Here is a 24817-nt window from a genome sequence, read left to right as displayed (position 1 = left end):
AACTATAGATACACATACATGTACATGAACACACATACGTGTACATGAACACACATACACATGTGAGTATTTCCAACACATAAAACATGATGATTAAACTCAAGGTTACTCTAAAACAGTTGGGGACACCAGAATATCACAAGTGATGCAATAATTAACTGTAGGACAGTACATGATAAAATCATGTGTCCCATTGTGAGAAACACCTTGTATGTCCTGTAAGAATTAAGTGCTGGACTTGTCAGGAGGGCTTCATGGAAAACAAGACACTTGACCTGGACCTTGGATAAGAAGAGAAGCCCTGTAAAAGAAGACAGCATGTACGATCCACGTACGGGCATGGAGAGGGATGGGTACGGCACACTCGGGAGACTGACAAGAGTAGCCTAACTGCCAAGGGAAGCAGGATTTGGAGAGCAGTGAGGTAATGTTTTGACTAGAAACATGAGGAACTACAGAGCAATGAAAGGTTTTTGATCAGAATGGTAACATGATGAAAGTTGTATGCAAAGATAATTTATCTGGTATAAAAGGGGACTTTGGAGTAAGGAAGGGACTAAGAGCAACTGGCCAGTTAGGAGGCAGATCCAAGTATGAGGGGATTGCTACCCACTCACAGGTGAGGATATCAGTAAGATAAGAGACATGGGAAAATGGGCAAAACTTGGGGATTGAGAGAAAGATGTAAGGGAAGAACAGGGTAGTTATTTCCCACAGTTGTCAGAAGCTGCTTTAAGCAACGGGCCTACAAAGACCTCGTAAGTGTGCTTGGCCTCATTTGTGTTCCTTCTCTTTAGATGAAGTGATGTGGTCTTCACGCCAGCTGCTACGTGCTTAATTCTCATTCCCCAGCAGAGTATATCTCAGGACTGTTCTACTCTTGTCTTGTGCAAAAATAAAAAATAAAAAGAAAGAAAGAAAAGAAAAGAAGAAGGCTTTCATAAACATTTTCTGAAAAAAAAATATAGAAAGATAATTTTCCTTCTTTTGTATTGTAAATTTACATGTATTTTAGTGTTACTCATTTCTGTAAAGTTCTTCACGCTGCATGTTTCTGCCACTCTGGCAACTGCAGTGTCTCTAACACAGGTTAGTTTGACTTAAAGTCCATGTATTTTAATTTTCTTCTTCACTGTATGTGTACTTGGGATTTGACCCTGAGGAATAGACAATTCACTCTCCAGGGCCACTTTGTCTGATGAACCCATCATCCCAAATGAATCACAATTGTGGAGAGATGGACTCCAGAGAGAGATTCTTTGAGGGAAGGGAGGGAGTTTTCTGTTTTATAACTGTAGTAGTAGTCTAATGTTCTAACAGAAAGTAACAACCAGTGGAACATTTGTACAACTGGAAGAAACCCATTGTTACAGGCTGGAAAGAATCTGGGTGTAGGTTCAAGCTGACCAGGGTTTGAATCAAGATTCGGCCATATATTTGTAGAATGATCTAGAGCAAATTTCTAATCTATGATAGTCTCAGTATGCGCAACTGTAACACATATAATACCACCACCTCGTTGGGTGGTTGTAAGTGCTGTGTAGAAAGCATATGTAGAGAGAAGAGACCACCAGACTGCCTTGCATGTATTAGGTTGGTGCAAAAGTAATTGCGGTTTAAAAAGTTAAAAATTGCAAAAACTGCAATTACTTTTGTACCTAACAGCAATATATCAATTGTTAATAATTTCCTTCTCCTTCAAGGCAAAAACTCTGCATGCTTCATTGTCTGTAATACCTAGCACAGTCAGTAAATATTTTGCTCAATGGATGCAAAAACAGAAGGGCATTCTGAAGACAAGGGAAAGCCAATATCCATAGTCAAATACCTGTTTGCCTTCCATTGGGGGAACCTATGTGGCACTTCAGCTAACATACATCCATACTGACATGCAAGTGTGTACATTGCATTTGTGCTTCCAAAGGTGAATCATTTTATCCCATCTCACAGGTCTGTCAGGAGGCTCAGATGATTCACCCTCCTACCGATCAAATGGCTACGTAATTATGTTATTAGAATGTCAGAATTATCTGGAATGGCTCTGTCACCCACCTGACAAGAGAGCTAAGTTTGATACTGCTGTGTTCAAAATAACTGAAAAATATCAATGATATATGAAATTATTTTATAGAAGATACATATATATGAAGATTATATATATATGTATAAGATTTTTATACAAGATTTTTATAGATTTTTTCAAAATGTTTTATGACAGACTTTTTCTTTTCTATTACATTGTTCTTAACTTCAAACCGATTTTAGTTCACTTCTCCAACCATTCCTTCAGTGCCTAGGATTGTGCTCAGTGTGATAGGACATCATAATGAAAGGGGTAAACTGGATGATGCCAAACTGGATTCAGCTAGATAATCAAGATGGATTGTAGAAGTGGTCACAGATTTTACAGCTTCTCCCATTAAGAGGTGGAGACGGCTTGGTGACTTGCTGTGACCCATAGCATCCAGAGAAAGTAACATTGTGCAGTATCTGAGTCTAGGCCTCCAGAGACCTTGTTCTGTCCTTAGTGTGCTTGTCATCCTGACACTTTGCCCTGTTTCCATGATGTGGTCGCTCCTCAGAGACGAGATGGACCCTCCACCCAAATTTTGGTTCAACTGTCAAGACATGGTGCCACACATTCACCAACAGGTTATGAAGGGTTTATTATTCGAATAACGCACTTTCTGGGGAGAGCAGAGTGAATTCTCAAACTGGTCCAGAGTGAATTCTCAAACTGGTCCAGAGAGCAAAGTGAATTCTCAAACCTTGAGAAAGCAGGGAAAGGAGACTGGTTTGAGGTTATATGGCAGATGAGGCTGGGGCAGGAGTGAGCGTTCCTGCTATGCAGCTGGTGCTGACATGGTTTGTACTTCTTGCTGGCACCAAAGGTGGGAGTACCTGAGCTTGGGGAAGAAAGTATAGTGGTGCCTGAAAGTTGTCAGCATTCAAAAAATTGGAGTCAGACCCCCTTTATTACTTTTTATTAGAGTGTCTTCATAGCACGTAAAACCTGAAATTACCTTTTAAAAAAAAATTCATTTGGGTGGGATCAGGGGAGCCTGGGTAGTCAAACAGGACAGAAGTGGGGTTGTGGCAGTGCTTTGGATGACAGAGGTCAATAATGAAGGTGGCTGTTGCACGTCTGAGAGGCACTGGGGCCACTGGGTTTTCACCCACCACATCCAAGTGACACAAGAGCTATTTGCATAGCAAACAGGTTTCCTCACACTGGCCTTTACACACTTCAGAAATTTATAAATAACTGGATCGATTCATCTAAGTATACTGTGTGGAATTTCATTCCAGAAATCTTACTTGAACAATTCAGAAAAGTGTCAATTTTTTATTTTCTTATTGTATTTTTTTGTTCAGCTTATGATTGATACACATACCAGTTCAATTACCAGGGGGCTTCCCTTATTCTTTGTAATAACAGTAACTGCCATAAAGCAGAGATACGAAGATTGGTTATGACATAACGCAGACAACAAAGTAAATGGAGCTCCAGTTTTTGTTTTCTAAAGTGGTGGCCTTGTAAAAACTAGACCAAAAAAACATTTGAGTGGGGGATATTGTTCGAATAGCCAAAGATGAAATTTTCCCTGCAGATTTGGTGCTTCTGTCCTCAGATCAACTTGATGGTTCTTGTCACATTACAACTGCTAGTGTGGATGGAGAAACTAACATGAAGATACATGTGGCAGTTCCACAAACAGCAGTATTACAGACAGTTGTCAATTTGGACACTCTTGTAGCTGTGACAGAATGTCAGCAACCAGACTTGTACAGATTCACGGGATGAATAGCTCAACAAATGGGAGAAATTGGGGCCAGAGAGTCTTGCTTCATGGAGCTAGATTATAAAACACAAAAGAAATTATTGGTGTTGCTATATACACCAGAATGGAAACTAAGATGGCATCAAATTAAAAGAGCAAGTCACAGAAACGATCTCCAGTAGAAAACTCAATGGATACATTTTTGATAATTTATCTAATAGTGCTTATTTCTGAAGCCATCATCATGTACATCTTGAAATATACATAGAAAGCTGAAGAAAAATGGGATGAACCTTGGTAGAACCAAAAAACAGAACATCAAAAAAATAATAGTAAAATTCTGAGATTTGTTTCAGACTTCTTGCCTTTTTGGTATGCTGCAATTTAATCATTCCAATTTCATTGTACATTACAGTCGAAATGCAGAAATTTCTTGAATCATTTTATACTGGCTGGGATCTTGATCTCTATCAAGGATCAGATCAGAAAGCTCAAGTCAATACTTCCAAGGTGAATGAAGAACTTCGACAGGTTGAGGATATGTTTGCATATAAAACTGGTTCACTTAACAGAAAACGAGATGCAATTTTGGGAATGTTCAATTAATGGCATAAAATATTAGGGAATCAATGTTAAACTTGTATCCAAAGGACCAACACTAGATTCTTCAGAAGGAAACTTATCTTAGTTTATTCCATCTTAACCACTTATCCCATCTTATATGTAGTTCTTCTTTTAGAACCGATCCTGAAAATGAAATTGAACCAATTAAAGAACATGATCTCTCCTGTAAAGCAGTCAGTCTCTGTCACACTGTACAGATTAGTAATGTTCAGACTGATGGCATTGGTGATGGTCCCTGGCAATCCAGACTTGCCCCCACACAGTTGAAATGCTATGCGTCTTCACCAGATGAAAAGGCTCTAGTGGAAGCTGCTGCAAGAATTGGCATTGTATTTACTGGCTATTCTGAAGTAACTATGGGAGTTAAAACACTTGGAAAACTGGAATGCTACAAACTGCTTCATATTCTGGAATTTGATACAGATCAGAGGAGAATGAGTGTAATTTTTCATGCATCTTTAGGTGAGTAGTTTTTATTTGCTAAGGGAGATGAATAATCAATTCTCCCTAAACGTATAGGTGAAAAAATAGAAAAAATAATTCATGTAGATGAATTTGCTTTGAAAGAGCTAAGAACTCTGCGCATGGCCTATAGACAATTGACATCTAAAGAATACAGGTAATAAATAGACACCTATTTGAAGCCAGGACTGCCTTGGAGCAATGGAAAGACAAATGGGCAAATGTCTTCTAGTTCATAAAGAAAGACCTGATATTACTGGAAGCTACGGCAGTATAAGACAGACTACAAGATAAAGTTCGAGAAACTATTCGTGCGTTGAAAATGGCTGGTTTCAAAGTATGGGTACCTACCAGAGACAAACATGAAACAGCTATTTGTGTGAGTTTATCATGTGGGCATTTTCGCAGAACCATGAATATCCTTGAACTTATAAACCAAATCAGACAATGAATGTGCTAAACAATTGAGGTAGCTTTCCAGAAGAATTACAGAGGATCTTGTGATTCAGCTGGGCTGGTGGTGGGTGGGACCAGCCTGTCTCTTACACTCAGGGAGCATGAAAACCTATTTATAGATTTTTACAGAAATTCTTCAGCTGTATTGTGCTGCTGTATGGTATCGTTGCAGAAAACCAAGGTAATAAGATTGACAAAAATCTCACCTGAGAAACCTACAAGGTGTGACAATTAAGTTTGAGAACTTGTTGCAATGATGTTATTAACCTTTTTTGATATCAAAGAGAGTATTTATTATGAATTCATACCAACTGGACGGTTAATGAGGTTTACTATTTGGAAGTGCTGAAAATGCTGCGTGAAAAAGTTAGATGGCCTGAACTTTCCATCAGCAATTCATGGCTCTTGCATCACGACAATGCACCAGCTCACATGGCACAGTCTGTGAGGGAGATTTTAGCCAGTAAACAACTATATTGGATCATCCTCGCTACTCACTTGATCTGGCCCCCAATGACTTCTTTCCTTACTCGAAAGTAAAGGAAATATTGAAAGGAAGGCATTTTGATGACATTCAGGACATCAAGAGTAATATGACGACATCTCCGATGGCCATTCCAGAAAAAGAGTTCCAAAATTGCTTTGAAGGGTGGACGAGGCACTGGCATCGGTGCATAGCTTCCCAAGGGGAGTGCTTTGAAGGTGACTGTAGTGATATGCAGTAATGAGGTACGTAGCACTTTTTCTAGGATGAGTTCGCAGACTTAATTGTCCGACCTCCTATAACATTGACTGTTGGTGATGGTGCTAATTTTTTGAGGAACCTCCACACTGCCTTCCATAGCGGCTGCACCAATCTGCATTCCCACCAACAGTGTATGAGGGTACCTTTTTCTCCACAGCCTCTCCAACACTTGTTACTATTTGTCTTCTTGATGATAGCCATTCTGATTGGGGTGAGGTGATATCTCATTGTGGTTTTTATTTGCGTTTCTCTGATGATTAGTGATGTTGAGCATCTTTTCATATGTCTATTGGCCATCTGTATGTCCTCTTTGAAAAAATGTCTATTCAGGTCCTCTGCCCATTTTTTAATTGGATTGTTTGTCTTTTTGTTGTTGAGTTGTATGAATTCCTTATATATTTTGGATATTAGCCCCTTATTGGAGGCACTGTTTACAAATATCTTCTCCCATTCAGTTGGTTGCCTCTTTATTCTGTCAGTGATTTCTTTTGCTGTGCAGAAGCTTTTTAGTTTGATATAGTCCCATTCATTTATTTTAACTTTTACTTCCCTTGCCTTTAAGATCAAATTCATAAAATCGTCTTTGAACCCACGATCTGTAAGTTTAGTACCTGTGTCAACTCCTTTTCTACAATTTTGTGTCATCATCCTGATAATGGCCACACTAGCTCTGCAGAATTACTTTCTGAAACCTCTGGAGTTGTTCATACCCACTCAGAGTTATGATGGCAAACAAATAAAAAGCATTAACATATACCACTCTCAACCCCCTTCTTTTAAATCTGAACATGTTAAAATATGTGAATGAGGAGATATTTTCCATTTCTTTGTCTGGGTTGTCTCTTGTGCTTATGGGACTCCTAGTGGCATTTCAACCTCTTGCTAAGGCCACTATCTTTTTATATCAAGGTAGGAAAAGAGAAATAATTCCTAGTTAATTGTGTTTTTTAGTATTAACTTAGTTATTGAGTCTTCTATTTAAATCTGCTTCTGTAAATTATGCTGAGAAGGTTGCCTTGAAAACTGTTTTTATTATTCAAATTATATTTGAAGCTTTTTATGGGAAAAGTAATGTGAATAGTAAGGAATTTTGGTCCCTCAGTGACCCATCTTGTTAATTCATTAGTGCTTTCTAAGTTCATAGAGCAAATTAAGAGAATGTAGTACCAACCATTATTTACTGTGCTATAGGTAGTAAATGTATACAAATATCAAAGTTGTCTAAACGTACTGTAACACAACCAGTAAAGTTAACCATATACATGCAAAGGGTGTGTCATCTCTTATACATAAATCAGGAATCAAGTCCATTCACCAAATTTCAAATTGATGTTTACTAATATTTTATGACAGAATATGAAGTGGGTAAATTAGATAGCATTAGTATGTTATCCATGTGTTTATCATTGGATCTTTTACATGCTTCAATCTGGTTAATATGTTGAAATTTGCTTTTTTTTCTGTATCTGAAAGCTCTGTTCATAGTATTTTATGAAACTGTTGTGAAGTTCAACTATATCAATAAAAAACAAGTTTGGACAGTAAGTACTTAAATATTGCAAATGCTTTTAATTATACAGATCAAAATATTAGGAGGATGTGGTACATATATACAATGGAATATTACTCAGCCATAAGAAAAGATGAAATACTGCCAGTTGTGATGACATGGGTAGATCTTGAGAATATTATGCTAAGCAAAATAAGTCAAACAGAAAAACCGAAGAACCATATGATTCCACACATATGTAGGATATAAAACTGAAAGCAACAAATGAATAATACAAACAAACAAACAAATAGACAAAAACTCATATACACAGACAACAGTCTAGTGGTTGCCAGAGGAAAAGGGGGGTGGGAAGGAGGAAGAAAAGGATAAAGGGGGTCAAATATATGGTGACGGAAGGAGATTTGACTTTGGATAGTGAACACACAATGCAATATACAAATGATGTATTATAGAATTGTAACTTGAGCCTATACAATTTTATTAACAAATGTCACCCCAATAAATTTAATAAAAATTAAAAAATAAATACAAATAAAAATATTAGGGTAATTAAATCAATAAAAAGAAAGGAGCCTCTTTCTATGGCTAACTTGGAATTGCCCTTGCCTTTCCGTAAGCTAGATTTTAGAATAAAGGATTTCAGACAAAAATCCTGTTATTTTTAGGTTAGTATATGTTATCTCAGTTATAGCAGAATGCAACAGTAAAGTAAAATCTGCCTAGTGTTCTATTATAAGACATGTTTTTCAGGTGTGGCTATAGAATGTAAATGAAACAAAGTCTAAAGTGATAATTTTATGAGGTAATGGCAGCAGTAAATTAAAATGCTAAGAATGATTAATCAGGTACATATTATTGTATTAACTCACCGCAATTCAATACTTAATTTCCATCCTGAGTTTATTATGTAGATCCATTGTTGTCATTCGTTTTGATCAAAAGTAATGTTTTAAAATTTGGAAATTATTATTGATTTAAGAACTATTACTCAGCTCTAAGCATATAATGACAGTGTACATATACATTTTAATCCGTATGGGAATGGTTCAGTACGTTTTCGCCAAAATTTTCTCTTGAGAATATTGGGGGGAAATTATTTATTTATTATTTGTTTCTCTACCCTCTCTACCCTCTCCAGATTATAAACTGATTAATGCTTGAGACCCAGTCTATATTGTTCTGCACTGAATCTCCAGCCTCTAAATTACTGCTTAACACATAGTAGGTGCTCAGTAAATAATGTGTATGAATGAACTTCTACAAGTGAACATTAGTTTCCCTGTATCCAGTCTTGATGCCTAGAGTCCCATCAGAGAACAGATGTGCTGCAGGGAATTCTAATCATCTTAAGTTTGACAGACCTGCTCTGCATCGCCTATAAATTGATGCCCACAAAGGAATGGCTGAGAAATGTTAGCCTTTGGTTCTTCTCTGTGCTTTGAGCTATATCTTTATATCAAGTCCGATTGGCAGAGCCCCGTGTACCTGAATTGAGTTACTCTGGCTTCCCATGGAAATATTTTTACAGCATTATGTTCTTCATTTTTATTGCAGTTATTATATTACACGCCATGTCCACTTGTCTGAATATTTTATAAAAGTACTGCTCAGAACACTGTCCTCTAGTTTGTTCACTGTTCCCGAGGAAAGACCCATGCAGCAGGATCTCAGAGTTTAGAGCTGGGGCCAGGGAGCGTTTCCTGCTCTATTACAGAGGAAACTATTTTGCTAAACAGCAGTAGCTTCCTTATCCTAGATTTTCTCATATTATTATTCCTATCACACCCACACTCCCAGCTCTTGCTTTTTTACATATATATATATATATATATAATTGTAATGATATATGTATACACACACGCACACTCTTTCTGTTAATTCTCCTCAAGTCTTTAGAAGTAAGTATGGCATTAGTAATTAATAAATGGATCTTACTCCTGAGACACACTGGAAAAAGTCAGAGTGAGACTTAACTTTCCGTCGTCCTTCCTCTGTTTAAGGGAAATGCGGTGCTTAGCGAGGAGCTGAGAATGATGCTATGAGGTTACTCCACCAGAGTTAGAGTGTTATTCACACTTACGTCTCCCTTAGCACATTTTCAGTGGTCAATAAATGGTTGTTGCATTACTCTCCTTTCAGGTGTTTTGTTTTGTTTTGTTTTTTTAACACCATAGGGGCTTAATTAATATCATTTATGACCAGAACTTGTAGAATATAGTGACCTAGAGTTTGAAATACATCCACTTTCCAAAGTTATCCCAGAGTATATCGTTTAAATAGAATAAGAGGCTGATTTTCATCTGTATCCTCTCACTGCTTAGCATAATGCCTAATTCTTAGGCCCTAAAAACTGTTGTGGAATATTTACTGATTGCTCTCCAGGAGCACTTTAACATCTTTAAAACAATGGAATAAATTGTCTTCTTTTACCTAGAGCTTGATACAAGACAAACAAATGAGAAACAGAAACTCATAGACACAGACAATAGTTTAGTGGTTACCAGAGGGTAAGGGGGGTGGGGGGTGGGAGATGAGGGTAAGGGGGATCAAATATATGGTGATGGACGGAGAACTGACTCTGGGTGGTGAACACACAATGGGATTTATAGATGATGTAATACAGAATTGTACACCTGAAATCTATGTAATTTTACTAACAATTGTCACCCCAATAAATTTAAAAAAGAAATTTAAAAAAAGAAAAATAAATAAATTGAACTAGATATTCTCTAAAAAAAGAAAAGAAAAGAAAAGAAAAAAGAAAAGAAAAGAAAAGAAAAGAAAAGAAACAAGAACCCACTGCTAATAGAGTTGTTTTAACCTATAATTTAAAATGTAATCCGACTAACCTTTTCTTTAGGAAATAGGTAGGTACACACAAGGTGAGCTATAGAGTTAGTTTCTGTAAGATGAATCTATTCTGCTGCCATTTTTGACCATACAATTGGAAATATGCTTTCATTGAAACCGTGTTTTGAGATACTGAACCATGAAGCATTTGATAAAAAAAGACTTTTGAGCTGACAGTTATTACACACTGGGTGAAAGAGTAGTGAAAGTGTTTCCTAATTCTATTCATTTATTCCATTTTTTTATCCCCATTTCTAGAGTCCACACTCGAGCTTCTAGAACTTAACTCTTCTTCATCTTATTAATAACAATTTGAAGTGTCTTTATAGCCATCTAAATTAGCTTAATTTTTTTTGCATTTAACATTGAGTTATTATTAAACGACACCAGAACTTCAAATTCAAAATCTGCTGAATAAGCTCCTTTAATGCAAATAATATTTGAGCTCAGCATTTGTTATCCTCTTAGGATTTCTGTCTGATAGTCCCAGATTCCAAATGCCATAATATGGTGTTAGTAACAAGGCACACTGCATGTGTTGCAATATGAGCTGATTGGGCAAATACAGGAAATATGTTATTATTACAAATTAAATGAGATGGTAAAGGGCCTTATCAGCTATCACTGAAAGAAAAATATGAAGTAAAAAGCCATGGCCCATTTAGGGTAATGTTCAAAAATTAGGTTTTGGTGATTGTACAGCTTTGTAAATATACTAAAAGCCATTTAATTTTACTTTAAACAGATGAACTTTATGGCATTAAATTAGATCTCAATAAAGCTGATTTTTTTTAAGCTGTGCCCTGGTTAAATAATGAAATAATGGTTTAATTTACATTATTTTTAAAGGCATCAGTGATCCTAATAAACCTTCAGTGGAAACAAATAGTAATTCCAACATTAAAGGAGTAAACATCAACTGCCCAACGAAATTTTTGAAAGTTGTGTCTTGCTTGTTCCTGTGGCCCCATCTTATGACATATAAATGCTGCATCCTTGAAGCTCATGCCAACTGGCAGGTGTTTATTGAGTTCCACTTTGATAAGGACTGCTCCTGGAGAGCCAAAGGTGTAAATATCAAACACAGTTGCATCAGTAACCTGTTGCCGCATAACAAAACTTAGTGTCTTAAAGCAATCATCATTTTATTTAGCTCACAGTGTTGTGGATTGCTGAGTGATTCTTGTCTGGGCTGGCTCAGTTGATCTCTACTGGGCTTTTTCAAGAAATCGTGGTTAGTTGACATGAAGCTTAGTTGATATAGGACAGACTCATTCATATGTCTGACAATTGGCAGGCTGGCATCTGAGCTGCTTGATTCTCCTCCACGTGGCCACGTGACCAATCTGGAAAATTGGTCACACAGTGACTTCAGGATGTAAGGGTAGCAAGAACAGAAACCACAAAGCCTTTTGAGGCTCAGAATCACAACTTATCAGAGTCATTTCCATTACATTTTACCAAAGCAAGTCACCAAGTGTGTTAATCAGCTTGGGTTTCTATAACAAAGTGCCACTGACTGGTTATAAAGTTCAAGATCACAAGCATGGTTGAGGTCTGGTGAGAACCCTCTTCTGGGTTGCAGATTGCCAATTTATTGTATCCTCACATAAAGGAAATAGAGCCAACTAGCTCCCTGGTCTCTTCTTAAAAGGGCATTGATCCCATTCATGAGAGTTCTACCTTCATTACCTAATCACCTCCCAAAGGCCCCTCCTGATATCTTCACAATGGGGATTAGATTTCAACATATGAATTGGAGATGGTTTGGGGGACACAAACATTCAGCCCAGAATACCAAGTCAGCCCAGATTCAAAAAATAGAATTCACCTCTTACTACAGGGAGCTATAACATTTTGTGGCTATTTTTCACAACCTACTATAAAAAACAAGCTACCTGAATCTGGTTTAGTGCTATCCTTCCATGTCAATTAAAGTAAGCCTCATAATGAAGGTGATTGGGCCCTGGGTGTTGTTAAATACACAGTCATAATATTACATGTATATTAAATTTTGGATTAATCGCCCTACTCAAAATGACAGGAATAATAGTAGCTATTACTAAAATTGGTTACATTTTGCTTTTGAATTTTGCCACAGATTTATCTAACATAAATATTTTTTGTGTTACTAAATTACACACCATTAAATGGGAGCCTATTGCCAGTGGAGCGGGGTTTGAGCGGGGGAGGGAACCCAAGATGGCATTAAAATTATGCCATGGTTAGTACACATTCAGTTACTGAGAATTGACTACATGATGACTAATGTTCTAATTCTAGTCAATTGATAGCTAGAACTTTTCTCACAACGGTAGGAAAAGTTTGGGAGTAGACGAAAGCCTTCACAGGGAACACAAGAAGAAACACAATGAGACAAGAGTGGGAAATAATACCCCCTAAACCCTATTGACTAATGTTAGAAAAGAAATTAATAAAATATGCAATCTTGGTGGGAAATTGCTAAATGTGACCTCACAGCCTTGTTAAATCTGTAACTGTCCCACTTTCAACTGTCCCTAAGAGAGGGGCCTCCTCCTTATAGGTGGAGAGCAGAATGCCCAGGTCTAGCCAGAAAAACCACTTCATTTGACCTTAGTTACATCAGAACCAAAAAGATCTTTGTCCATAGACATTAAACGTTGTGTTTTTTGTTCTTTTTTTTACAATCCAACTTTGAAAATCTTCTTCATGTTTAAGCTTGGGTCACAAACACAAAAATCTGTCCTCCAACTACCTAATCAAAGTGTAGGGGTCAGTTTGATTTTCTATCCCTAGGCATCCGTTTTCTATAAACACAGTGTTATGGTATCAAATTAAATGCCTTCTTTCAAGCTACCTGATAGAAGAAAATAAAAAAGAGACAGTTTTACTTTAGAAGTGTGTGTTTTTAAAACAAAAAACAAAAAACTGTTACTATAGATATAAAAGGCTAGCATCTCAAAAAGTATCTTAAATGGCCATTTTCTTTCTGTAATCTGTTGCCTCTGATACCATTGAGATTTTTCTAATAAAAGTGCTAGACAAGTTTCTTAGTAGCATGCAAATTTAGGATTATAAAAAGCTTTCATTTTTTTCTTCAAAGCAGAGATCAGTTTTCTTTACTATAATCTTTAGGTTGATATACTTACATAGAGACTCCTTTTCAACATTTCTGTCTAATGAGTTGAGAGTGGAATAGTGGCAAAAGACTTGCCAGGGTGCCACACTGGAGAGAATTTCCATCTTTCCATTATCCTTCTATAAGTAGACTGTGTATATTTTTAATTTTAAAAAATTTCTATTTTTAAAAAAGTTTTAAATTATTCAATTACAAAAATGACTCTGCTATCTAGCGTTTTAAGTTACTTCATCAAATTTACTAAAATACCAGCTACAGAGTTTATAGAACTCCAGATTAGATGAAATTGTTTTAATAGCTCTGACAATACCTAGGAAATTCTAGTTCAGGGTTTTTTATTTTCTATATCCAGCATTTTAAAGGTGTTTAATTTCTCAAAAAATAAGGGTCACAGGTAGTTTAATTTTCTTATCAATATGTTTAATCTTCATAAGCATCTTTTATAGTCAAGAACCAACCACAATTCAGGATGACATTAGTTTCCCATATATTTATCATTCATATGAATTTGCTGAGGAAAGATCCCAAGCAACCATATCAACAGGAAGTGGTGAAATATTGGTTATTCATTGTTAGAAATACAAATCTTAAGCTGATATACCCTTCAAGTCATTAGTGAAAGAATGATAAAACGCCTAAAATTTTAAACATTTTATTTTTTTACTTTTTTTTTATTAGTTTCAGGTGCACAAGACAAAGCAAAACTTATTAAACATTTTTAATGACGATGGATGGAAGTACTCAGATGCCCAAAACAACCTCTTCACTCATGATATGATAAAATTTAACGAGTTGTCAGAAGCACCAAATTAAGGCTGATAAGTCACGCTGGTTAAAATATAAGAATGGTTAAACTCGAGAATAATAGTAAATGACGTTCAAAGACAACTAAAGAATTCTAAAATGTCTAAAACCATCGCCTCTCAAATGATAAGCTCATTTGTTATTACCTAGCAACTAGGACATATAATAAATGGGAGATGTCAACTTGGTAGCAATCGGCCGACAGATTCAACATGCAAAGTGAAAATCCTCCATTGCGATAGAAAGAAAATAGGATGGGATTACTCAAAAGATCAGGGTATTATCAAATGTTAAATCTATTGTAGTCGAAATAACTCTGGTTTGTAACTCTCAATAGAATGAACATTCACTAAAATGCTGTTCTTAAGACAAAATGGAAAAATAGTCATCAAATGCTTCCCTAAAATCTTTAAAAACTATTAAAACCACCTAATGTAATATGAATTTTCACTAACTTTGTAAAGAGTTACAAGAAAAAAAAATGTTTTGGTAAATTTAGTGCATTGATTTTTAGCACATCAGCTTTGGCAAACTGGTCATTCTGAACACTTTATTTCAGCATATTGATCTTTAGCAATTTAGCTTTCTTTTGATACCCAGTTCCCTCAGAGAAAGAACAAACTGGATAATGAAAGACTTATTAAAACCATAAATAAATATTGAGTGCCGGAAGTTACTGGCTAGGAAATAGGGTACATAGTGGTGACTGAGACAAACGTTGCCCCTAAAGTTATGGGAGTTACAGTCTATCAGGGTAGACAAATATTAAATAAAAGTTACATGAATAATTATTTAGCTAGAGTCATAGTAGTGCTTAAAATAAAAGGCACAGTGTAATAGTGTTTTTAAAATACAGGCATGATGTGAAATGAGAGGAGGATGTGGTAGCTAGCACTTTTTATTTTTACTTGTTTTGTAATTGAAAATTCTGTAAAATAGAGAACGCAATCGGCCTGCCAAAATGGACCAGAGGAACAGCTGAGCGTCTTCACCACACCAGGTGTTGCGGTGATGCAGTTGGGCTGCAGGAGCAGGTGCAGACCAAGGCCAAGTGAGCCCTGGGACGAGCAGAGACTGACGTTCTTTAAAGTCTGTTGTGTTCATCTTGTGTAGGGGCCCTTTCTGTTTTCCTCACACACACTAGAGATGATGTTTGTCCTTAAGGCGAAATCCTAAACTTCCCATGCAGTTCTGTCTTTTGTCTCACCTGTAGGCTCCTGGCCTCTCTCTGCCTGCTGCTTGCTGTTCTGTGACTGCTCGCTGGTGCCCCCACTAAGGCTGATCTCCCCAGTTCCCTTGCTGATCTCCCCAGTTCCCTTTCCTTTTCTTCTCTTCTCTTGTGGATTCTTGCAGTTCCCTGTCACCTGCTGTACACCTCAGGGTTCTCAGCCTTTGGGAGAACATGCTGGCCATTCATGGCATTTCTGTGCCTCCATGAGGTCTGACAATTAAATTCGCGAACTTGTTGCAATGCTATTGCTAACCATTTTTGATATCAGAGGGATTATTCATTATGAATAACTGGACCGTTAACCAAGTTTACTATTTGGAAGTGCTGAAAAGGCTGCATGAAAAAGACAAAAATGACCTGAACTTTTTGCCAACAATTTGTAGCTCTTGCATCACGACAATGCACTACCGTGTTTCCCCGAAAATAAGACAATGAGCTCTAATGCATCTTTTGGAGCAAAAATTAATATAAGACCGGGTATTATATTATAAAGACCGGATCTTATATTAATTTTTGCTCCAAAAGACACATTAGCGCTCATTGTCCGGCTAGGTCTTACTCTCAAGGAAACACGATAGCTCACGCAGCACCGTGTATGAGGGAGTTTTTAACCAGTAAACAAGTGACTGTATTGGAACACCCTCCCTACTCACGTGATCTGGCCCCCAATGACTTCTTTCTTTACCTGAAGATAAAGGAAATATTGAAAGGAAGACATTGTGATGACATGGAAGACATTGTGATGACATTCAGGACATCAAGGGTAATAAAACAACAGCTCTGATGGCCATTCCAGCAAAAGAATTCCAAAATTGCTCTCAAGGGTGGACTAGGTTGTGGCATCAGTGAATAGCTTCCCTAAGGGAGAATTTCAAAGGTGACTGTAGTGATATTCAGCAATGAGGTATGTAGCACTTTTTCTAGGACGAGTTCGCAAATGTAATTGTCTGACCTCGTATACAGGAGTGAGCACCTAAAACTCATTAGATGTGGCCTTTGGGTCTCTGACACTTTCAGAGGGTGCCTTTATTTTGCAGCAGTATTCCAGGGCTTTTACTCCCAGGCAGTCTGTTTTTAGGAACATAAAGATTATCAGAGTCTAGAGTTGAGATCACCAATGTTTTATCTTAACTAATTCTAGAAGATAAGTTATCCATAATAAGAGAAGTCATGAATATTTAGAATTTGTTTTTAAAAAGATAAATGGAAGACCAGAGATGAAGCTGCATGTACAATGTGAAGACTTATCTACCCATATATAACTTGTAAATAGCTATGTTAGAAAAAACTCTAGTCAAAATCATTAAGAGAGGAAATATGTGTTTATTGAATATGGAAATGCATATGAGAAAACTAATTCATGGTTTGCTGCCCAGTTATTCTTAAACCAGAAATATTTCCAAAGCATCGCATAGATCTCACTGGTTCTCAACTAGGGGCCATTTTGCCCCCAGGTAATACTTGGTAATGTCTGGAGACATTTTGGGGTTGTCACAATAGCAAGGGGTAGAGGAGCCTGGAGAGGAGGGACACCTAGTGGGTAGAGGCCAGGAATGCTGCTGAACATCCCCCAATGCACAAGATACACCCCACAATGAAGAATTATGTGACCCGCCCCCCCAATGTCAGTATTGCTCATGTTAAGAAACGCTGGCACAGATCAACAGCACAGATCTTCTTCATCTCACAGAAGTGCCCAGCTCTTTTCCCACTAAAGAGCACAAAGATGCAGGCTTTACAAAACGTACTTTTAAACCAGGAGGTCCAGCATCATTTCCGTAATCTGGATTCCCTCTTACTTCTTCTTGGTAACCTTGCCTAGCAAATGGCTTTCATATCACCTCAAATCTATGGTAATGAAAGTGGCTTGCTCGCTGCTAGGTTAAGGATTTCTGTGAGGCCTTAGCTTCATTGTTTTGGGGGATTAAAAAGCACTTAGGACAGTAAGAAGACCCCGAAGTTTACAGTTGGTTTCTCTTCATCTGTATTCTTTCTTTATAGCTCTAGTATAATAGGATTTGTTGTTTGTTTATTTCTTTTTTTATAATTTAAGAGTGTTGTTTTGGTCCTGTTAGTAAATTAAATTAGGGTATAATGCCAGTACCTAGCATAATGGCAACACATAAAAATCACAGAATAAATGTTTGTTGAATAAATGATTTTAATTGTATTGTTTACAGTTTCATACTCAAGTTATAGATCATAAATTCCAGTTGCTTGTAGCTCCCTGTCACCTTCCTCAGAATCTGTGCCTTCTGACTTCAGTGTTGTGTTTTCCATTGGTTTTACTTTTGTCATCTGGGGATCTATTTTTCATCCAGCTAATTCATCAGTTTACTAATTGTATCTTATGATAGGTGTATCATTTCCGGAAGGGTGTAAGGGAACTGTCTTTCAGGAATAAGAAAGCAAGACTTGAGTAAAGGCTATACACAATTTAATTATAATCAGATAATGGTTGGATGCTATAGGAATCTATTCATTGGAAGATTGAAATAGAATTTGCATCATAGAGGAGGACCTTCTGGAAGTGAAATGACTCAATCTATGCTCCTGAAAGTAAGATGGAATTTGAACAGGTATTTTTTTGTCCATCATTCACATAGTCACTCATTCAGTAAGCATATTTGAGTGTCTGCTATGTGTCTAGGGACACTAGGATGAATAAAATATTGTTGTTTCCCTCAAAGAGCTCATGATTTGGTGAGGAGAAAATGGACAGTGAACAAACTTTCCAGGATAGTTATAATAAGTTCCATCCAAGGGATCACACAGCAGGTTTACTTGACTTGGAGGGTAGAGAGGTGAAGAAAAACAGCTTCCCTGAGGAGAAAAACCACTGAATTTAACGTTAAAAATTATTGCAAGTTAGTCTCAGGAAGAAACTGAGCAGGGTGTTCCAGACATAAAAAAAACAGCACATTATTGAGGGGCAGATGGTTGACTGGAACCCATAGAAAGGCGAGACATGGAGTGCAGAAAGGTTAGGGACAGTGGGAATACAAGCGTAATGAAGACTGAGGGGCAAAGCTGGATGTCAGCAGGCTTTGTGCGCCTTATCAGAGTTCGCCTACAACTGGAAGCCACTGAAAGAAACAGAGTGCTTGATAACCACTTAACAGATGAATAAAATAGTTCTGTGTTCCTGGAAGTTTGAAGCAAGGACTCAAGTGAACTTGGAATATTCTGGAATTACTAGCCCAAGGACCATGTTCAAAAGTTCAGGAAGCCAATTGGAATAAGTAGAATGAGGCAAAACTATGATGGAATTTGATAATCGTGGTGGGTCTCTAATCTGCAAAGTGACCGTGTTTTAGCACCCTGTGCACAATGTCTTGGTGAGGTCAAGGCTTGAGGCTGAGTACCAGATAATGCGATTGTTATTTAATTATCAAACTATAGACGAGGTGAGGTGAGAACAATAGAAGCAGAAATGAAGAGGTGGGTTCCAGTCTTCTGGAAGAAGAACCAACAGTATTAAAAGGAGAGGGGAGATCTTACAACTAACTGTCAGCTTGGGTAAATGAGAGCTTGGTGGTTCCTGGATGAAATAGGCACATGTGGTTTGAGAGAAGATGGTTTGAGAGAGAAGATGGCGAGTTGAGTGTGGTGTATGTTTTAGTTGCAAGGAGCCAAAACAATGCAACTTCCCATTTGGGCCTTAGATATATGTGGTAAAAGCATGTGCAAGAAATTGAAGCTAAAGATATAGATGTGGGAATCATCCAAACATAGATGATTGTTTTAAGAGTCAGTAAATGCTTCTTCATGGTTTTTATGTCAGTTTTTGAAAGAAGTTTTTGTGATGTTAAGCAGTTGTTTTTGCATGACATTTGATTAACAGAGCAGTACTTATAAATACACTTTCTTTTCTGGGAAGTATCTGCTTAATAGGCGCTGCCATCTAATAAGCCAGGATGTTCTGTAACTCCCTTGTGCTAAATTGACACCTTTGGAAGCAGTGTGAAAATTTCCATCCTCCAAAGCATGCTATGAGTGTCTGATATTTTAATGCATAGGGGAACATCACACATTTATTATGGTGAGAGTTCTTAATAACTGGACCCTGTGTATGGGAGTGTATAGGAGTCTACCCACTTCTTCAGGAGAAAAAGGTAGTTTCTGGTGGGGAGAGAGAAGCAGGCTGAGGTTCAATTTGTTGTCAGTTATGTCAGTGGGACCCCCATATACCTGAGTACCTAATATGTATCAGTCATTGTATTCAATATTGGGGACACAAGAAGTTCTTATTGGGGCAAGTCAAGCAAACATGACAATGAGCGTGTGTAGGCTCAAATAGAAGTCTGTACCAAGGGCTATAAAAGCACTAGAGGGAGCAGAGCCTGACCTTACCCAGGGAAGTAAGGTAGAAAAGTCAGTCCTTTGAACTGAACCCTAAAGCTAAGTGACATTTGCTTTAGCAGTTCAATAAGAGGATGTCAGCTGGCACCACATGTATACGGAGGGTGTCAAAAAATGCATACACATGTTAAGAAAGGAAAAGTGTATTAAAATTGTAATACTCAATATATATATTGGATAACAAAAGATGAATACAAGTCACGTTTGACCTCTGCAATTACAGGAGGTGCTCAGAGTGGTTACCATCAGCGTCCAGACACTTCTGATTACGGTGAACTACTGCTTGAGCAATGCTGACCAAAGTGTCCACTTATATATATATATTTTTTGGCATCCCCGGTATGTTGATCTTTTACTCTGTGCCAGACACTGAGGATGTAACAGAGATGAGACAGTCACAGTGCCTGTCTTCATGTAGCTTGTATTAGAGTGGGATTAGGTGGACAAGAAACATGCTAAGAAGTAGAATAATGTAGTGGAGTGACTGGGAGAGGTGCGTTAGCAATTGTAGTCAGCACATGGCCTCTATGACGAGGTCCTATTTGAGTTAAGTCATAAATGAAAAAAAGAAGGCAGGTGGAGGATAAGACTAACAAGCTGAAGCAGCAGCAAGTGCAAAGGCCCTAAGCAGGAATGAACTTGGTATGTTTCAGAGGCAGAAAGAAGGCTACTGTGAGTGGCTGGAACCAAGTAAATGGGTAAGATAACAGCAAGTGATGGAGCTGGGGAAGTAGTTAGAGAGGACGAGCAGTCGATGTAAGGGCCTTACAAGACACGGTTAAGAAAAACTCTATATTTAAAAAAGGAAAACAAACAAATTTAAAAAAAATTAGTTTACTCTGAATGTAATGGAAGGCATTAAATGATTTTATACTGGGATTGGAGCTCTAGGGAAAGACCTCAGGCTGCAGATCTAAGTAAAGCTGGGAGCCATCACTATATGGATAGTTTTTGAAGCCTTGAGACAAAATATATTAGATTGGAGCAAATGTAATTGTGGTTTAAAAGGTTAAAAACAACTGAAAAATTGCAGTTAGTTTTGCACTGAAGGAATAAAAATGGTGATCCAGGAGAAAGAAGTAAAATTACAAGAGCAAAGCCCTTGGATAGTCTAGAGTGGAATGCGAACCGAATAGAAAAGAAGATGGATGAGGGGTGTGGTGGACAGTGAACATGTGGAAAATCCAATGGGTATGGGATCCTGTAATCGTGCTGTTTGAGCAGGAATACTGGAAGAGGTAGGCTGGAAATGTCGGAGATGATGACCACAGAGGCTTATGTTTGAAACTGAGATTCAGAGGTGTTGCAGTTATTAGTGATGTCAAAACTAGGAGATACCTATTATAAATAATATCTAGACTATATTAAGGGTACATATAAACTTGTTTATCTAAGTTGGTTGACAAACAATGTTATGATTAACAAAATCGTCATGGTAGTTGCACTGAATGCAAATTTCTGAAAATCATAGTAATCATAGAGGTTCTCTACTTCAAGAACCTTCATACTTGGAATAAGAGAGTTCTGAGGACATAACAAAGGTGGAACACTTGAGCTTAAAAAAAAAAGGAGGTGAATGACAATGAGATACACACTACATACCTATCAGAATGACTAAAATCCAAAACACAAATAACAGTGTTTGCTGGTAAGAATATGGAGTAACAGGAACTCTCATTCATTGCTGGTGGGAATGCAAAATGGTACAACCACTTTGGAAGACGGTTTGGAGAATTCTTACAAAATTAGACATAGGATCCAACAATCATACTTCTTAGAATTTATCTAAATAAGTTGAAAACGCGTGTCCACACAAAAATCTGCCCATGAATGTATAGAGCAGTTTTATTCATAATTGCCAGAACTTTGAAGCAATCGGTGTGTCCTTCAATAGGTGAATGGATAAATGAACTGTGGTACATCCAGACAATGGAATATTATTCAATAATAAAAAGAAATGAGCTATCAAGCCAATAAAGACCTGGAGGAAACTTAAAAGCACATTGCTTAGTGAAAGAAGCCAATCTGAAAAGGTTACATACTATATGATTTCACCCATGTGACATTCTAGAAGAGGCAAAACTTTGGAGTAAAAAGTTTAGTGGTTGCCAGGATTTTGCAGGGAAGGAGAGAAGGATGAATAGGTAGAGCACTGGGGAATTTTAGGACAATAAAACTGATGTATATGATACTGTAATGGCAGGCGCATGTCATTATTTATTTGTCAACCCAGAGAATGTAAACACACAGAGTAAACCCTAATATAAACTAGGAACTTTAGTTAATAATAATATACCAATATTAGCTCATCAATTGTAACAAACGCACCACGCTAATACAAGATATAAATAATAAGGCAAACTTGGAAGAGGAAGTATATGAAAGCTCTGTACTTTTCAATCCACTGTTCTGTATACCTAACACTGCTCTAAAAACAATTGTCTATTTTTTTTTTTTTAAGCAACACATTTCTTTCCTTGGAACATTATAAGTATTCAAAAATGGAGGAGAAAAAATGCCGGGTAGGTAAGGAGATTAAAGAATAAGGTATGTTTATTCCAGAAAGAAGGAATAAGTATGTGTACAAAAACACAGAGAAGCAATGTGTCCATGGTGTACAGGTTTGTGGGGAGATCATGCTGAAAATGTTGGTGAGCAAATAGTCATATTTGCTTTACAAAATGATCCCTGAGTCTGCAATGGGTTGCATGGATTACAGCTGGAGCAAGACCAGATTAAAGAGAGAAGTCAGGAGGCTATTGCCCTGGTCTAGAGGGAATGAATGGGATGTGAACTAAGGTAGGGAGGGAGAGGAGGAGATAGAATTTAGATAGATTTGGATGGTAGAATTAATAAAATTCGGTGGCTGATCGAATGTGTGAATAAGCAGGCAAGGATTCTAGAATGCCACCATTTAGGGACTCCTTGTGGAGTCGGAACAAGTCGTGTCTGACATGAAGCATGCATATCTGACCCCACTGTGTGCTGAAGGATGAGCCTGATTTCTCCAGCACCAAAGCTCCTCTCCTTGATTGTTGGCTTGACACTTTGGGAAGTAGCATTAACACTTTCAGGTCACTAGGGGGCTAATCATAGCCATTTTCACGATTGTACAACTGAATTGCAGTTCTGAGAGCATAATCATTGTAGTTCACACAGGGTCTTTCCTGGAAGAAGATTTCACCGTCTTAGGACAAAGCCATTTGCATTAAGACCATTCCATGAGGCCAGTGTCATGAAAATCATTGTTTAGTTAGACAGTTTTTGCTCTCAAAATCTTAAATGACCCCAGAAGTCCACTAAATACTAAATCCTTTGTTCATTCTAGATGTGTGTGCGTTAAACTGATGGACATGGACTGCACACAAATGAGTGATTTAGGAGGATGGATAGCTAGACATAGATAAATAGACAGACAAATATAATTTAGTGATAACAGTTAATTCTCTGTTTTCATGAATATGTTAACAATTTTAAAAGAAAATTATTAAAGTAATTAATACAATTTAAAAACAAATTTTAAATATATTTTTAAAAATAATTTAATAAAACAACTGAACTTATATTTATTAAACATCAGCTATGTTCAAGGCACTGCTTTGGACGCTTACATACACTACTAGATTCAAAGCTCTTGACTGTAGCAATTTACATTCCCACCAACAATGTACAAGGGTTTCCTTTTCACCACACCCTTGCGAACCTTGCTATCTTTTGTCTTTTTTATAAGAGCCACGTTAACAACTGTGAGGTGATAGCTCATGTGGTTTTGATTTGTGTTCCCCAGATGATTAGTGAGCACCTTTTCATGCATCCACTGGTCATTTGTATGCGTTTTCTGGAAATACCATATTATATACTTGAAAGTTACTAGGAGAGTAAATCTTAAATGTTCCCACCCACCCACAAAAAAATGGTAATTATATGACATGTTGGGGGGTGTTAAGCTATGGTGGTACTCATTTTACAACGGGAAACATAAAGCTCTTAGAAGACAATGGTGGGGCGTCCTTTACCTTTGTAGCCCCAGTGCTCACCTGGCAGGTAGTCGGTGCCCTAAAAATGTTTGTTGAATAATTAACATAATACTTCATTTAATTTTAGTAAAATCTCTGTGAGGTAGATATCAATATTTTCACATAACAAACATGGACATTGAGACTTAGTTTAACTTGCCCATGGTTGGTACAGCTCGGAAGCAGTGGAAACACTGGGAATTGAACACACCATATGTGATCCAGAAGCATTCTTTTTCTCTCCACTGTCATGGAGATGGCTCTTTGAAGGTATCGTGTGATCTACTTAAGCTTCTGCACAGTTCAATTATCTTGACTTATTTGTGCTTTCTCAGACACTTCATATCTCCATCTGGAGCTGCCGTTCAAGAAGCACTAGCAGAGAGCCTGAGCTGAGGTGGCCCCAGCCCACTAGCTTCGTGCAATGAACAAGATAATGACTTTCATGACCCCAGCCTTGCAAGATGCTCCCCAAGCCCAGATACGCACCTTTGGCAGAACTCGCCATACTTCCTCACCCACAGGCCACCAGACCACGTTCAGATAACCATGAAAATGATTGCCATTGATTCTGTAGAACCCAGTTACACTGAAAAAGAGTGAAAGGGAGTAGAAGAATGGCATTTGGAGGCAGAATTGTTAAGTAATAGAGAATAAATATAATGTCCTTTGACTCTGTAAGTGTTTGGTCAGACCCACATAAGAACAAACACATTTAAAGAGACCTGCACCTTCTCTCTGAGTCCCTGACACCGGAAGCCATTAGCATTGCCCTACTAAACTCTCCCAAAAGGCTCCAGGCCTTATTTAGCTGCTGATACTGTAGAAATTTCATCCTCATGAAGAAAGTC

At 37.5% G+C, this 24817-nt stretch overlaps 1 protein-coding gene and 1 pseudogene across 6 annotated transcripts in view; both read left to right on the top strand.

Annotated features, from left to right (window-relative positions):
- Nucleotides 1–24817, top strand: part of FAT3 (FAT atypical cadherin 3) — a 634277-nt gene that overhangs the window by 458630 nt on the left and 150830 nt on the right. The window lies entirely within an intron of this gene.
- On the top strand, nucleotides 2590–5559 carry LOC141572489 (phospholipid-transporting ATPase IF pseudogene; annotated as a pseudogene).

The sequence above is a fragment of the Rhinolophus sinicus genome, chromosome 14, assembly GCF_057876585.1.
Source record: "Rhinolophus sinicus isolate RSI-liver-muscle chromosome 14, RSI-T2T, whole genome shotgun sequence".
Taxonomy (NCBI): Eukaryota; Metazoa; Chordata; class Mammalia; order Chiroptera; family Rhinolophidae; genus Rhinolophus; species Rhinolophus sinicus.
This window is presented reverse-complemented; position numbering and strand designations above follow the sequence as displayed.